Source organism: Sphaerodactylus townsendi, linkage group LG06 (assembly GCF_021028975.2).
Source record: "Sphaerodactylus townsendi isolate TG3544 linkage group LG06, MPM_Stown_v2.3, whole genome shotgun sequence".
NCBI classification, from domain to species: Eukaryota; Metazoa; Chordata; class Lepidosauria; order Squamata; family Sphaerodactylidae; genus Sphaerodactylus; species Sphaerodactylus townsendi.
This window is the reverse complement of record NC_059430.1, coordinates 73,005,147-73,018,160: the sequence shown is the minus strand read 5'-3', so window position 1 is coordinate 73,018,160 and position 13,014 is coordinate 73,005,147.

Below are 13,014 nucleotides of genomic sequence, written 5' to 3'. Positions count from 1 at the left end.
ACCCTATTGATTAGCTATTGGTCAGTGAAACGTCATTGCGTGCGTGCCAGCAGGCACACAGACCTAATGTTATAAAGTTACCTGTTTTCATTGTTTGAATTTAGAGTGTTGTTGTAGTGTGACTCTAGAGCAGGGGTAGGGAACCTGCGGCTCTCCAGATGTTCAGGAACTACAATTCCCATCAGCCTCTGTCAGCATGGCCAATTGGCCATGCTGGTAGGGGCTGATGGGAATTGTAGTTCCTGAACATCTGGAGAGCCGCAGGTTCCCTACCCCTGCTCTAGAGAGAGCCAAAAGGCTAGAAAGCAAATAGCTACAAGATGTAGTCTTAAGTGCAAGATTGCTGACTGTAAATATGCAACAGTATAGCGTTTGTTGTTTTTTCATCCCATGTTACCCTTCCCTAAGCTAGTAAAGTATTTTTATTCAAAAGCAACTCAAAGCATCTCTGGCTATCTTTATTTTTCCACTCCGCACTCTGCTACTAAAGTATCTCTTTGCATATCCAGAGTAACACTCTTCCACCCCCTAATGTAACATTTCTGATTGGTGGATCTACAGCAACAGCGGGAAAAGGAGGACACCCCCCCCCTTTTCTCTAGCTTTGGAAAGGAGCCAGTGCAGTGAGCAACACGGCAAGCATATTGTGCTATACAAAGTAAAAACTTTTGACCAACACTGGGCAGAGCACTATGTCCCAGCCACATTTAAAGGTGTGCAAGAAACCACAGCATGAGACACACAACCTCCCCTCCCCAGGATATACCAAATATCATTTGACTGGTCTTTGGGGCTGTAACAGGGTGCTTGAGAGCATCCTGCCACGCAGGTGCTCCCCCCCCCCCCCAAGACCCTTAGGAATGTGAGCCCAGAGCTGCGGGGCTGGACTCACCAGGCTGCGGCTCAACTAGCAAACAGCATTTGGCGAGAGCGAGCAGCAACAGGGTGAGCGCTCATGCTCTCCTGCACGGGCTTGCTTGCCTGGTTCCTGGAAGAGCTTCCCTGCCCCTCCCAGGATCCCATTGGGATCGTGAGCCTGGAGTTGCAGTACCAGGCTGGTTGGGCTGTAGCTCAGCTAACAAGTGGTGCTAGGCAAGAGCAAGTGGGAAAGAGGCGAGCACTCATGATTTTCTGTATGGGCTCGCTTGCCTGGCTCCCAGAAGAGCTGTCAAAGGGCAGAAAACTTGCTTGGAGAACATTTCAGAAAGGGCATGCTGTTATGCTGGTCGGTGGCTCAGCAGAAATAAAACTGACATTATGTCAGATGAGGCAGGAAGATCAGGGCAGGGCAGGAAAAATAAATTGGTTTTGCTCCTGTGGTGTTCCCACGGAAGCAGGTTCAATGCGGGATTTTGGGAAAAGATCGCGGTTTAGCAGGACAAATCTGCTTTAGGACCAGGAACCATGCAAACTTCTTGGCCAAACCGGGATATTTCCCTTGCTCAACTTGGGATGTTTGGATTGTACAGAATTGACCATAGTCAGGTACCTACCATGCCTGGCAAAAGGCCTACTAGCAACTAGAGTCATGTGGTCCATCCATTTCCACTAAGAAGGCAATGCCTGCCTGGGGAGGGGATGAACTGGTTACATCAAGGGCAAAACAGTTACTCCTTGTTCTGAACTGTTCTGCACCTTGTTGATAGTTGGGGATTGTATTATCCGGTAATTTGTGTCTTGTGGAATTTTTGTTGTGTATACATTTTGGGTTTTTTACTTTGCATGCCACCATCACTTTGCATTGAGTGCAGAAAAATGGGTTAAATGGGATGTTTTGTGCATTGTCAGTTGTCTCCAGTTTGCCTGCTGGGACAGCATGTCTTTTCCTGCACCTTTAAACATCATTCGCTCAAAGGATGCCAAAAGAGAAAAGCAACATTCTCTTCTCCAAGAGGGCAGCTGTGTATGTGTGAGCCTTCATGAGAGGACAGCTTCTCTTTTAAGTAATCAATTAGGCTATTTGAATATCTATATGTGATTTTTTTTTCTGGTAACAAAATTACAGATGTTCATCTAAGCAGGCAACTGGAGCTGGAAATTCATTATGGGTGATCATAAGCACATACTTTCAAAATACCAAGTGCTGTTTATAATACAGATTTGAAAAATAAACAAAACTTTCAAATAAAATGGGGGCAAGATCTAAGAGGTGTTGCTACCACTGAACCATGGAGATACATATTAACAAATATATCAAAATTTAGCATCTTTTTGAAAATGTTATATCAATAGTACCGTGTTTCCCCGAATATAAGACAGTGTCTTATATTAATTTTTGCTCCCAAAGATGCGCTATGTCTTATTTTCAGGGGATGTCTTATTTTTCTGTGTTCTGTTCGTCGGGCATGCTTCCAAACAAAAACTTTGCTATGTCTTACTTTGGGGGGATGCCTTATATTTCGCACTTCAGCAAAACCTCTACTACGTCTTATTTTCCGGGGATGTCTTATATTCAGGGAAACAGGGTATCTCTCCATACAAACTAGCAAAAATTTATAGGAATATACCTGACTTGTGCTGGTACTATAAACATCTATAGCTGATTTTTATCACATGTGGTAGACATGGATACACTCTAAAAACTATTGGCAATCTTTAGCCAGAGACAATGAAGGTGGGGTTCAGAACTAATTTTTCTTTTGCAGCTGAAATGCAAGTTTCATTTCCTCCCATGCTGTATTGTTTTACATCTCACCATAGCCACCAGAATCATATTTGCTTGACACTGGAAACAGGAATCAGGACCCACAATCCAAGAATGGGTGCAAAAATTCTAGATATCTAACTTTTTATTAAATTTATAGTTCTAAGGAATGGAAAAGACATATGAGTGATTGAACTCCTCTGGAAACTAGCAATACAAATGTTCAGTAATTTTGTCACCTTATTTTACACCTTATTTCTAAGCTGAATTTCTGTACTGAAGTACTTCTTAATACAATACAATGCAATTAAGACAGGGGGTCACATGCCTTCAGGTAGGCCACTGGAGAGTGTCTTACCTGGAGTTTACCCTGAAAAGATTCCTATAGTTTACAACTTCTCTGATTTGGTTTGAATAAAATAGGAGTTCTGAGTCCCTCCCATGGGGATGTCTACTCTAATGTGGGAAGAGGGAATAGGAACAACTTGTTTCTCCATCCATTGGTGCAAAGTACTGATTAGGAGAAATGTTTGATATTGTGAATACATCATGGGGAAACTGAGTTAACATTCTCACCCCTAAACTGTTTCCCCACTCAGGCCACCCACAGCAGCGTTTCATAAAGGCAAATAAATTGTGACATTCATCACAGACATTCAAATATATTGTGAAGCTTGCCCCTCCATTTCTTATAATCAAAACCACATGAACAGTGGGGACCAGCTCCACAAACAACTGTTTTGAAAGCTTTGCAAACAAACAAGTAGTTGATTGAGAATGTCCACTGTTCATCTATATATATAAAAAGCTAACAGTGTTTTTGTTGATGATAGTATAACTCAGTAACTGCTGGGCCAATTCCTCTGAAAATTCCCAGCCACTATAGTCAGCCAGGTGAGAGTGTTTTTAGATGTTCACATACCTTTTTCCTGGCGCTCCATGGTGAAGGACATGCAGCTGCCTCTGTGTAACTGTCACCCTTAGAATGTTCATGCAGCTTAGAATGTTCACTCAGATGGCCAGATATGAGCAGTGAAAACAGTACATAGGCAATAACTCGAGTGGAAGTGAAACACATACACACATACACACGAGGGAGAGGGAGAGGGAAGGGAGGGAGAGGGAGGAGTGGCATGCAAGGGAAGAGAGGGAGGGAGAGGAAACGGACGGAAGGGGAGGCATGCAAGGGAAGAGAAGTGAGAGAGGGAGACAGTGAGGGTGGCATGCAAGGGAGGGAGGCAGGGGCCCAGCATCTTGATATGACCCACTCACCCTAGCGGAGGGAAACGGAAGGGAGGGAGGGAGGGGTGGCATGCAAGGAAGAGAAGGGAGGGAGGGAAGAGAGTGAGGGGCAACATGCAAGTGGACGGGAGGGAGGGGCCAGGCACCTAGGATTCCCTGAATACCGGCGTGTTACAGTTAAGAAAACCAGGCACGCATTACTCAGGAGTAAGCTTGGTACAGCAACCGTGACATACTTTGAATGGCTGCATCGTGCCCCTCAGAGGGTTTCCTCAGAAGCGACACCCATTGCCACCAACCAAACTTACTCCAAGGTAAAGGATCATTACCAGCCAGCCTAGATGTGTGGGAGGGGTGCCTTTCCATTCCCCCCCCCAAGGAATGCGGGCACACACACATCAATGACATCGCATAGTATCAGGCTGCGTGTTTGCATGAGCTCTGGCCTCTGCAATTGATTTGCTGCTACTGTTCCTTTCCCATTTCACCACAATAAGCCACAGCAACGCGTGGCCGGGCCCTGCTAGTTCTGTATAAGAGCACAGAAGCAATTGCCCTGAAGTCAGCCTAAGATCAAAACTTACAGGAACTGTGAGCAAAATGAAAAAAATGTAACTGCAAATCCTGAACCCAAAGCTAAGACAATGACTAATAAGGAATGTGTTTACTCAAAGGTGTTACCGTAATAAATTGATTTCTCTGAAAATGTTCAGAAGTATTTTGTCCACTAGATGTCATTGTTATATTAATGCACAAGAAAAATCAGACAGAGATTTCAGCCAATGCAAGTTTCATTTCTATGTCAGAACCAGACTTCAAGAAAGCAGATTTGCCTTATCAAAGTAAACAGAGGTGGCCTCATATTGGCCTTCATACTGCATGGCATACTGGACAGTGCAATCCTAAACAGAGTTACACCCTCCTAAATCTATTGACTTTAATGGACTAACAATGCCATCCTAAGCAGGCCTGCTCAGACTCTTACTCAGATCTGTTCAGTGGGACTTTGTTCTTAGGATTGTACCATTATAAGTCAAATTGCCAGCTCCAGGTTGGGAAATTCCTAAAGATTATAAAAAACAAAATAATGAAACAATTTTAATAAAGTGGCAAAGTGCAAATAAGTGCAAAAACTGTACATCCAATAAGTCCTATATGAACAATATTTCAAACAATCAATGTCAAAATGTCTAAGATATCTAAGCCTCACCAGGAGGTTGAACAATCTTTGTTATGAGTGTGTAATTCTGCTAGCACTTTATCATTATTCATGCATGGTTTCCCCACTATATTATGTGACGGTATGTTCTAAACATCCCATGTACAGTATGTGAAAAGTATATTGATGCTTTTGCTATATTGATGCTTTAGCAGGTATTGATCGATAGTGCTCACTTATGTTTATGTTACCAAAATCTTCTCAGAGGAGACAACTTTCCATTTTCCTCCTTCATCTCAAAGCACATGCTGGCATCAATGTTGTCTGAGCTTTGGAACTTCTGGTGCAGGGCTGAAGCGACTGCAGCTCTTGGTGACAACAGAGACCCAGCTGTGTGTGGGCAGGTTCAGGTTTGAGAGACCTCTCAAGCCTGATTGTCATCTGCAGATCAAGGAGATAGACTCGAGTTCAATCACGTATTATCTTCTAAAGGCTTCCTCAGGTGGTTGTGATTTGGGGGTGACCAACTGAAAAAAGCAGTCAGATCCATGAGGATCCATGTTTTTCAAGCAGGTTTGGGGGGGCCACTACTGTGCCACACAGCCTTGGAGGAGGGATTGTTGTGTTCAGCCACATATCAAAGGGCTTGCTCTGTTGTGTGGTTGTGATTTGGGGTGACCAAATAAAAAAACAGTCGGATCCATGGGTATCCATGTTTTTCAAGCAGGTTTTGGGGCCACTGCTGTGCCACGCAGCACGGGAGGAGGGATTGTCTTGTTCAGACATGTGTCAAAGGGCTTGTTCTGTGATGTAGTTGTGATTTGGGGGTGACCAAGTGAAAAAGCCAGTCAGATCAATGAGGATCCATGTTTATCAAGCAGGTTTTTGGGCCACTGCTGTGCCACATAGCATGGGAGGAGTTATTGTAGTGTTCAAGTACGGGTCAAACGGCTTGTTCTGTGATGTGGTTGTGATTTGGGGTGACCAAGTGAAAAAAACAGTCAGATCCATGAGGATCCATGTTTTTCAAACAGGTTTTGGGGCCACTGCTTTGCCACACAGTGTGGGAGGAGTGTCATGGTCAGACCCCTGTCAAAGGACTTGAGTTGTGATGTGTTTGTGATTTGGGCGTGACCAAGTGAAAAAAGCAGTCAGATCCATGAGGATCCATGCTTTTCAAGCAGGTTTGGGGGCCACTATTGAGCCACGGAGCATGGGCGGAGGGATTATTGTGTTCAGTCAGGTGTCAAAGGGCTTTTTCTGTGATATGATTGTGGTTTTGGGGTGACCAAGTGAAGAAACCAGTCAGATCCATGAGGATCCATGTTTTTCAAACAGGTCTTTGCGCCACTGCGGTGCGAAGCACGGTATGTGTGATTGTTGTGTTCAGGCATGTGACTATGTACTTGAGCTGTGGTGTGGTGGTGATTTTGGGGTGACCAAGTGAAAAAACCAGGAGGCTTCATGGGGATCCATGCTTTTAAAGCATGTTTTTGTGACACTGTGGCGCCACGGAACGTGGGATGCGTGATTGTTTTATGCAGACATGTGGCAAACAGCTTGATCTGTGATGTGTGATTAGGGGTGATTTAGTGCAAAAATCATGAGGATTCATGTTTTTCAAACAAGTTTTTGGGCCACAGCGTTGCTGTAAAGGTTTCAATGGTGTTGATGATAAAGTAACCTTGAGTGCATTCCACAGCCCGGGCGATGGGCCAGTTTCATCGGCGGAGACTTTATCTTTGGCGCTGAGATGAGGGACTCCGCTCCCATGGGAAGCAGGAAGGGGGATGGGGTGAATAGAGTTATAACCTGTGCTTCTGGCGGGAAGTGTCATTCCTGCCACTGCGTGTACTTGAGCTTTCTAAGATGTCTGAATAAACGGTCTTTTTCATCAAAGAGCCTTTTATTTCTGCTTCTATGGAATTCCTTACATTGTGGCAGGAATCCTTAATCCATCTATTTTACTTCAGTGCAGTGGACCTCTAGTGTCTCCGGACATGGAGAGGTTGAATGTTACTGCGAAGGTCGCGGTAGCCCCAAAGAGGGCTCCGACCTTTCCCTTCTGGATCTGGAGAAACCGCAGGAGAACGGGCCTCGCTGGTGGCTCTTTCCGCCCCTCGTGATCAGCACGAAGTCTTCCTTTTTTACCCGTTGGAACGAGGGACGTGACGACGACCATGGGGACTTACATGAGTCGTTTGGGGCGCTGTCAATGGATCGAGCGCCTGTGGATCGGACCTCTACCCGCTTTCGTGTGGATTACAAACCCCAGATGCAACCTGTCATGGAGGAGACGGCCTGACCACCTTTCATGCGGCAACCCAGGAATCCATTGAACGGTTCCTGGACTCGTATTTTGGTGATGCTCCCAAAGAACCACCGCGGGCACAGCACTGGGGCCCGGCCGAAGGACACTGGGACTAAACCTGGGATTGGGAGGGGTATCCGCATCGCCTTCCTATCGGACCCCTGATCCCGGCCAGCGACCGCACCTGAGGTGCCCCGGGAGCCACCGTGGCTACGCTTGTCTCCTGGCGTCTCGCTTCCAGACGCACGAAGAGTCCGGGGTTGAAAGCCTGCATTCCCAGCCGGATCTGTTCCCTCTCCCATCGAGAGAGGACTGGGATGAGGAAGTGGGCGAATAAGTAGATGCCCAAGCAGCATGGAACCGTGGAACGCCAGCTATGGGGAGGAGGAACGGGCACAGTTGCAGCAAGAGCGAAAACCTGCAGAGGGACCCGGGACCAGCAACGCAAAGAAGTTCAACTCGAAGTTGGACTGCGCCAAAGATGCGCCCAACGGCAATATGCGCGCAGAATCTGTCAGTCCATGATAAAGTCCTGGAACACTCCAGACTGGATTTACAACGGCAACGCCAAAGCCGCTTCAGGCCCCGCGACGCAAAGTGAGCTCACTGCAGCTTTTAAACGGGACCTAACTGGCTAAATTGGAACGAGAAAGCTGCTCTGCATACACCAGGATGCATTGACCCGCTAAGGAGAGGGAGCTGGCTGCGCTGGAGAGGGAGCTAAGGAGGCAGCAGACCAGGAAGCCCCAAGTTGGAGTCTATGCTGTTACTGATAATGCCGGGCGCCAGTGGGGTGCCACGCATCTGGGACCTGCCACTCCAAACGCCAGCTGCACTGCCAGCCCGATTCCGCCCCCCCGCATACAACAGCTGCCTGCCCAACCTGCTCAACTCACAAGAACCGGGCCATTTCCAGCAGGCGCTAAGAGCCGTGGAACGGGCTACTATAGGCCCCGATACCAGCCCGCTTTTGATGGGACCGCCTCCAAACTTCCTACTTCATTTTGCAACTCAATGCCCACTTGGAAGACTATGATGATTTATACCGGCTCTGAGCTGAAAAATACGGGGACATCGGCTCAGTCCTGGATGGGGCAGCAGCCGACTGGTTCGTGGACTCTTTGGATTTGCAAGATGAAGATTCTCGCATGACGTGCCCGTGAGATTCCTCCAAGCCTTAAGAGCTGCCTAAGATCCAGGCGCCGAAAATGAAGCTTATCCGCGACCATCAAAACTATCCAGCAAGGCAACCGCCTGCTTGCAGAATTTGCCCGTGGAATTTCAGGCGGCGGCGGCTGCTCGACTTCCTCCTGAGTGTCCTGAACGCAAGAAATGCGAATACTTCTCAGATTCTGTGGACAGCAAGCTGCGGAAACGGTGTTTTAATTCGGTTCCTCGTGATTCATTGCAGATTGGATCCAGTTGGGATCCCAGGTGGCGCCTCGCTTGGAATACGCCACGGGAGGCCGCTTCACGCCCAAAACCCGCCACTGCGCCTTCACCCGCCAAGCCCAGTCCAGCCTCTACCGAAACCAATTCTCTGAACGCCGCCGCCGACTGGGATTGTGTCTTTACTGCGGAGGGCCAGGTCATCTAGCCGCCAACTGTCCCAAGAAACAAAACCAACCGGGCCTAGCTACGCTGCGACTCCATCTGCCAAGCCACCACGCAGATCGGGTCAGCCCGACGGGTTTCGCCGTCAAAGCGGTCATCGGCGACCTAGAGGAGGGGAAGCAGCTGTTTGCCTTTCAGCCCCCCCCCATGGACATGGGCCCCAATTCTGACGCTGTGAGTGAAGGCAGCCCCATTACTGTCCAAGCCGCTTCTGGCCAACCCCGGCTAAACACACTCGCATTATAGCCTCGCCCTTGTGGATTCTGGCTGCTCCCATTGCTTAATGCGCCCCAGGTGGCAGAGGAGCCAGGTCTGGACCAAATTCCCTGGCTAAGCCCATACCATTCACCCAAATGGACGGCAGCCCTCCGGAACTAAGGACCGCCCAGTTCAAAACACAGCCGGGTTCTCCTCCGCTATGCCACCATTGGGAGAAAAATTAGTTTTATTTTGGCGCCAGTGGCCAAACACTCCATAGTTTTGGGCATGCCATGGTTATTGTTACATGAACCAAAGTTCATTTGGAAAGAACGGATCTTAGAATTCACTGACCCTCCCTGCGGTGAACACATGAATTGGGGGGAAAGCCCAACTTCTCCTGACACACCCTCCCTGGCTCTTTTCCAGCCATTGCTCCGATTCTATTGGCATCCCACCCGCGTATCATGATCTAGCCAGAGGTTTTCAGGAGCAAGAATGCGATCAGTTGCCACCCCACAGAGACACTGACTGCAAAATCGCTATAGTACAACCAGGGCTAACTGCCTAAAGGTAGAATCTACCGCATGAGTCCCAATGAGGAGAAGGAACTTCGTGCCTTCTTGGACAAGAACCCTCGCCGCTGGTTCATACCGGCGGGCTACCAAACACACACACGCTGCCCCGCTTTTGTAAAAAAAGAAAGATGGGTCTTCACGGCTTTGCACGGATTATCGAGGTCTCACGCGGTCTCCCTGTCCAATAAATATCCTTTTGCCCTTGATCAAGGACCTTTTAGATGCACTCCGGCAAAGGGCGATTTTACTAAATTGGACTTGAGAGAAGCTTACTACAGGGTCAGAATTGCTGAAGGCTATGAACACTTGACTGCGCTTTTAACACAAAGTTTGGACAGTTTGAATACTTGATAATGCCATTCGGTTAAGTGGGGCCCCCCCGGGCTTTATGGCCCTTATCAACGAAGTTCTCCATGATTTATTGTACAAGGGAGTTGTGGTATACTTAGATGACGCTTTTTAATTTACTCACAAACCATAGAAGAGCATGAAACATTGGTTCGAGGTATTGAAACGCTTTGCTCGACAATTCTCTCTTTGCCAAACTCTCCAAATGCTGTTTTCACCAGACCTCCATTGACTATTTGGGTTACCGGATCTCACTTCAGGGCTTGAAAATGGATCCTGCTAAAATTGACGAGTCCCTCCAATGGCCTGCCCCACCAACCGCTAAAGAACTCCAATCTTTTCTTGGTTTTGCTAATTTCTATCGTGACTTTATACCCCACTCGCTGAACTGACTCTCCCTCTCACAGCCCTCTTACGCACTAAGGGTAAAGCTCCACTGCCCGCCAAGCCCGGGGCCCCCCTGTCCCGGTCTGAAGCGTGGCAAACAGCCTTTCAACTCTTAAAGTCTGCTTTTACCACCGAACCTATCCTAAAGCACCCTGACCCAGATCTCCCGCTTGTGGTTCACGCGGATGCCTCGGACAAAGCACTTGGGGCAGCCCTGCTGCAGAAAAATAAAGATGGTAGGCTGGTTCCGTAGCTTATTTGTCAAAGAAATTCTCTGGTGCTGAATTCAACTGGACTGTAGGGGATAAAGAGACTGCGGCCATCAAAGTAGCACTCTCCACTTGGCGCCACTGGCTGAGGGGCTAAACACCCCTTTCAGGTTTGGTCGGATCACAAAACCTGGCAGCTCTTTCCACCCCCCTCAAGATGTCCGCAAAACAACTTCAAGCAATGATTTCGTTTCTCTTTTACAGTCCATTTTTTCCCCGAAAACCAATAAACTGGCTGACGCGCTACTTACCCGGGAGGGGTGGAGCTGCCCACGGTGACATTCCACGCGACTGTTCTCTTTCCCTCCCAGTTGGGGCTGGCTGTCACCCGATCTCAAACGTCCACTCCTCCTCCACCCCCATTCCTAGTCTCGTCTCTCCTTCCTGGCGGGAACTCGAGGAGGCGGGCTGCATGAGCCTCCAGCGGAAGAAAGTGACTCCCACTTGGCGCTTTGGAGAATGGAGTTTGGCGGAGGGGAATGCTGGTACTTGCCTCCCTCCCGCTAGCAGGTTCTTGAAGCTTGCCAATGCATGCCCTCGGGCCGGGTTGACATTTTGGCTTTCTGGAAAACTCTGCATTTGGCCCACGGGCAGTTCTGGTGGCGCCAAGCAATGCGCAGCGACATTGAGGCATATATTAAGGGCTGCTCGGTTTGTGCAGAAGCCAAACCATCCCGTGGAAAGCCCCATGGACTATTGAAACCTCTCCGGTGGCCTCCTCGCCTTGGGAAGTCATCTCCATGGATTTTGTATTACAGATTTGCCCGAAAGTCATGGCAACACGGTTTTGTGGGTGGTGGTGGACTTATTTTCTAAACAAGCCCATTTTATTCCATGTGCTTCCATCCCCTCGGCTCCTAAGTTGGCACGGCTGTTCATTCAACATGTTTACCGCCTCCATTCCGCCCCGTTAAGGTGGTCTCCCACCGCTGCCCCCAATTCATTTCAAAGTTCTGGAAGGCGCTTTTGGGGTTGTTGGGGCCGCTTCGCAGTCGCCTCTACCACGCTCAAAGTGACGGTGAGACGGGAGAGAACGTAACAGAACCCTAGAGCAGTATTTACGTTGTTACACCAACTACCACCAAGACAATTGGTGCGAAGCTTATTCGCTTTATGGAGTACGCATATAACAATGCGGTTCATAGCAGTACAAAGAAACCCCTTGAAATTGCGGGTTCGGTCAGCCTTCTTCCGCCGTTAATAATCCACCGACAGCTTTGGACCCTCCAGAGTTTCGCTAACAATGGATTTCATCCCTAGCCGAGGGTGGAACGGTCCAGACCGCCTTTACAACAGGCTAAGGACTCCCAAAAGCTGCAAGCGGATAAACACCGCCGGATTTCCCTCTGGGCGCGGTGGGCTTGGGTGTATTTGTCTACCAAAAAATCCTTCAGAGACGTGCATAAATTTTCCAAACTTGGCAAGTAAAAGATTCGGTAAATCTTTTCAGATTACTAAAGTGATTAATGATGTCACTGTCCGGATTGATTTGCTCAACTCTCTTAGTAACATTCATCCTGTCTTCCATTCCAGCTTGCTCAAGGAGTTCTGCCCGAAGGCCTGGCACGACCCGCCCGGAGAGGCCCCACCGACTATTATTGATGGTCACAAGCACTACGTAAATTGACGCTTATCCTGGACTCTCGCTTTAATCGCAAACGCTTTGCAATATTTAGTCTCTTGGGTGATATTCCTCTGGGTATAATCAATGGGTTTATTCCGAAAATATTGACGCTTCCACCCTCTTTATTTCTGCTTTCCAATCGCTTTCCTCGCATAAACCTGGGGAGGGTCTTCTTTAAGGGAGGCAGAATGTGTGGTTTCAATGGTGTTGATGATAAAGTAACCTTGAGTGCATTCCACAGCCCGGGCGATGGGCCAGTTTCATCGGCGGAGACTTTATCTTTGCGCGGGAGATGAGGACTCCGTTCCCATGGGAAGCAGGAAGGGGGATGGGGTGAATAGAGTTATAACCTGTGCTTCTGGCGGGAAGTGTCATTCCTGCCACTGCGTGTACTTGAGCTTTCTAAGATGTCTGAATAAACGGTCTTTTTCATCAAAGAGCCTTTTATTTCTGCTTCTATGGAATTCCTTACAGTTGCCATGGAACGTGGGATGCGTGATTGTTTTGGTGCTGCCTGTAGTCTAAGACATGCTCTACAGTTTCATGGTGATTTCATTTCATTCCAATGGAAAAATCATATGAATTCATGAGGATCCGTCTGGATCCAACTTTTACCTTTTTCACGTATCTGCTTGAAAAA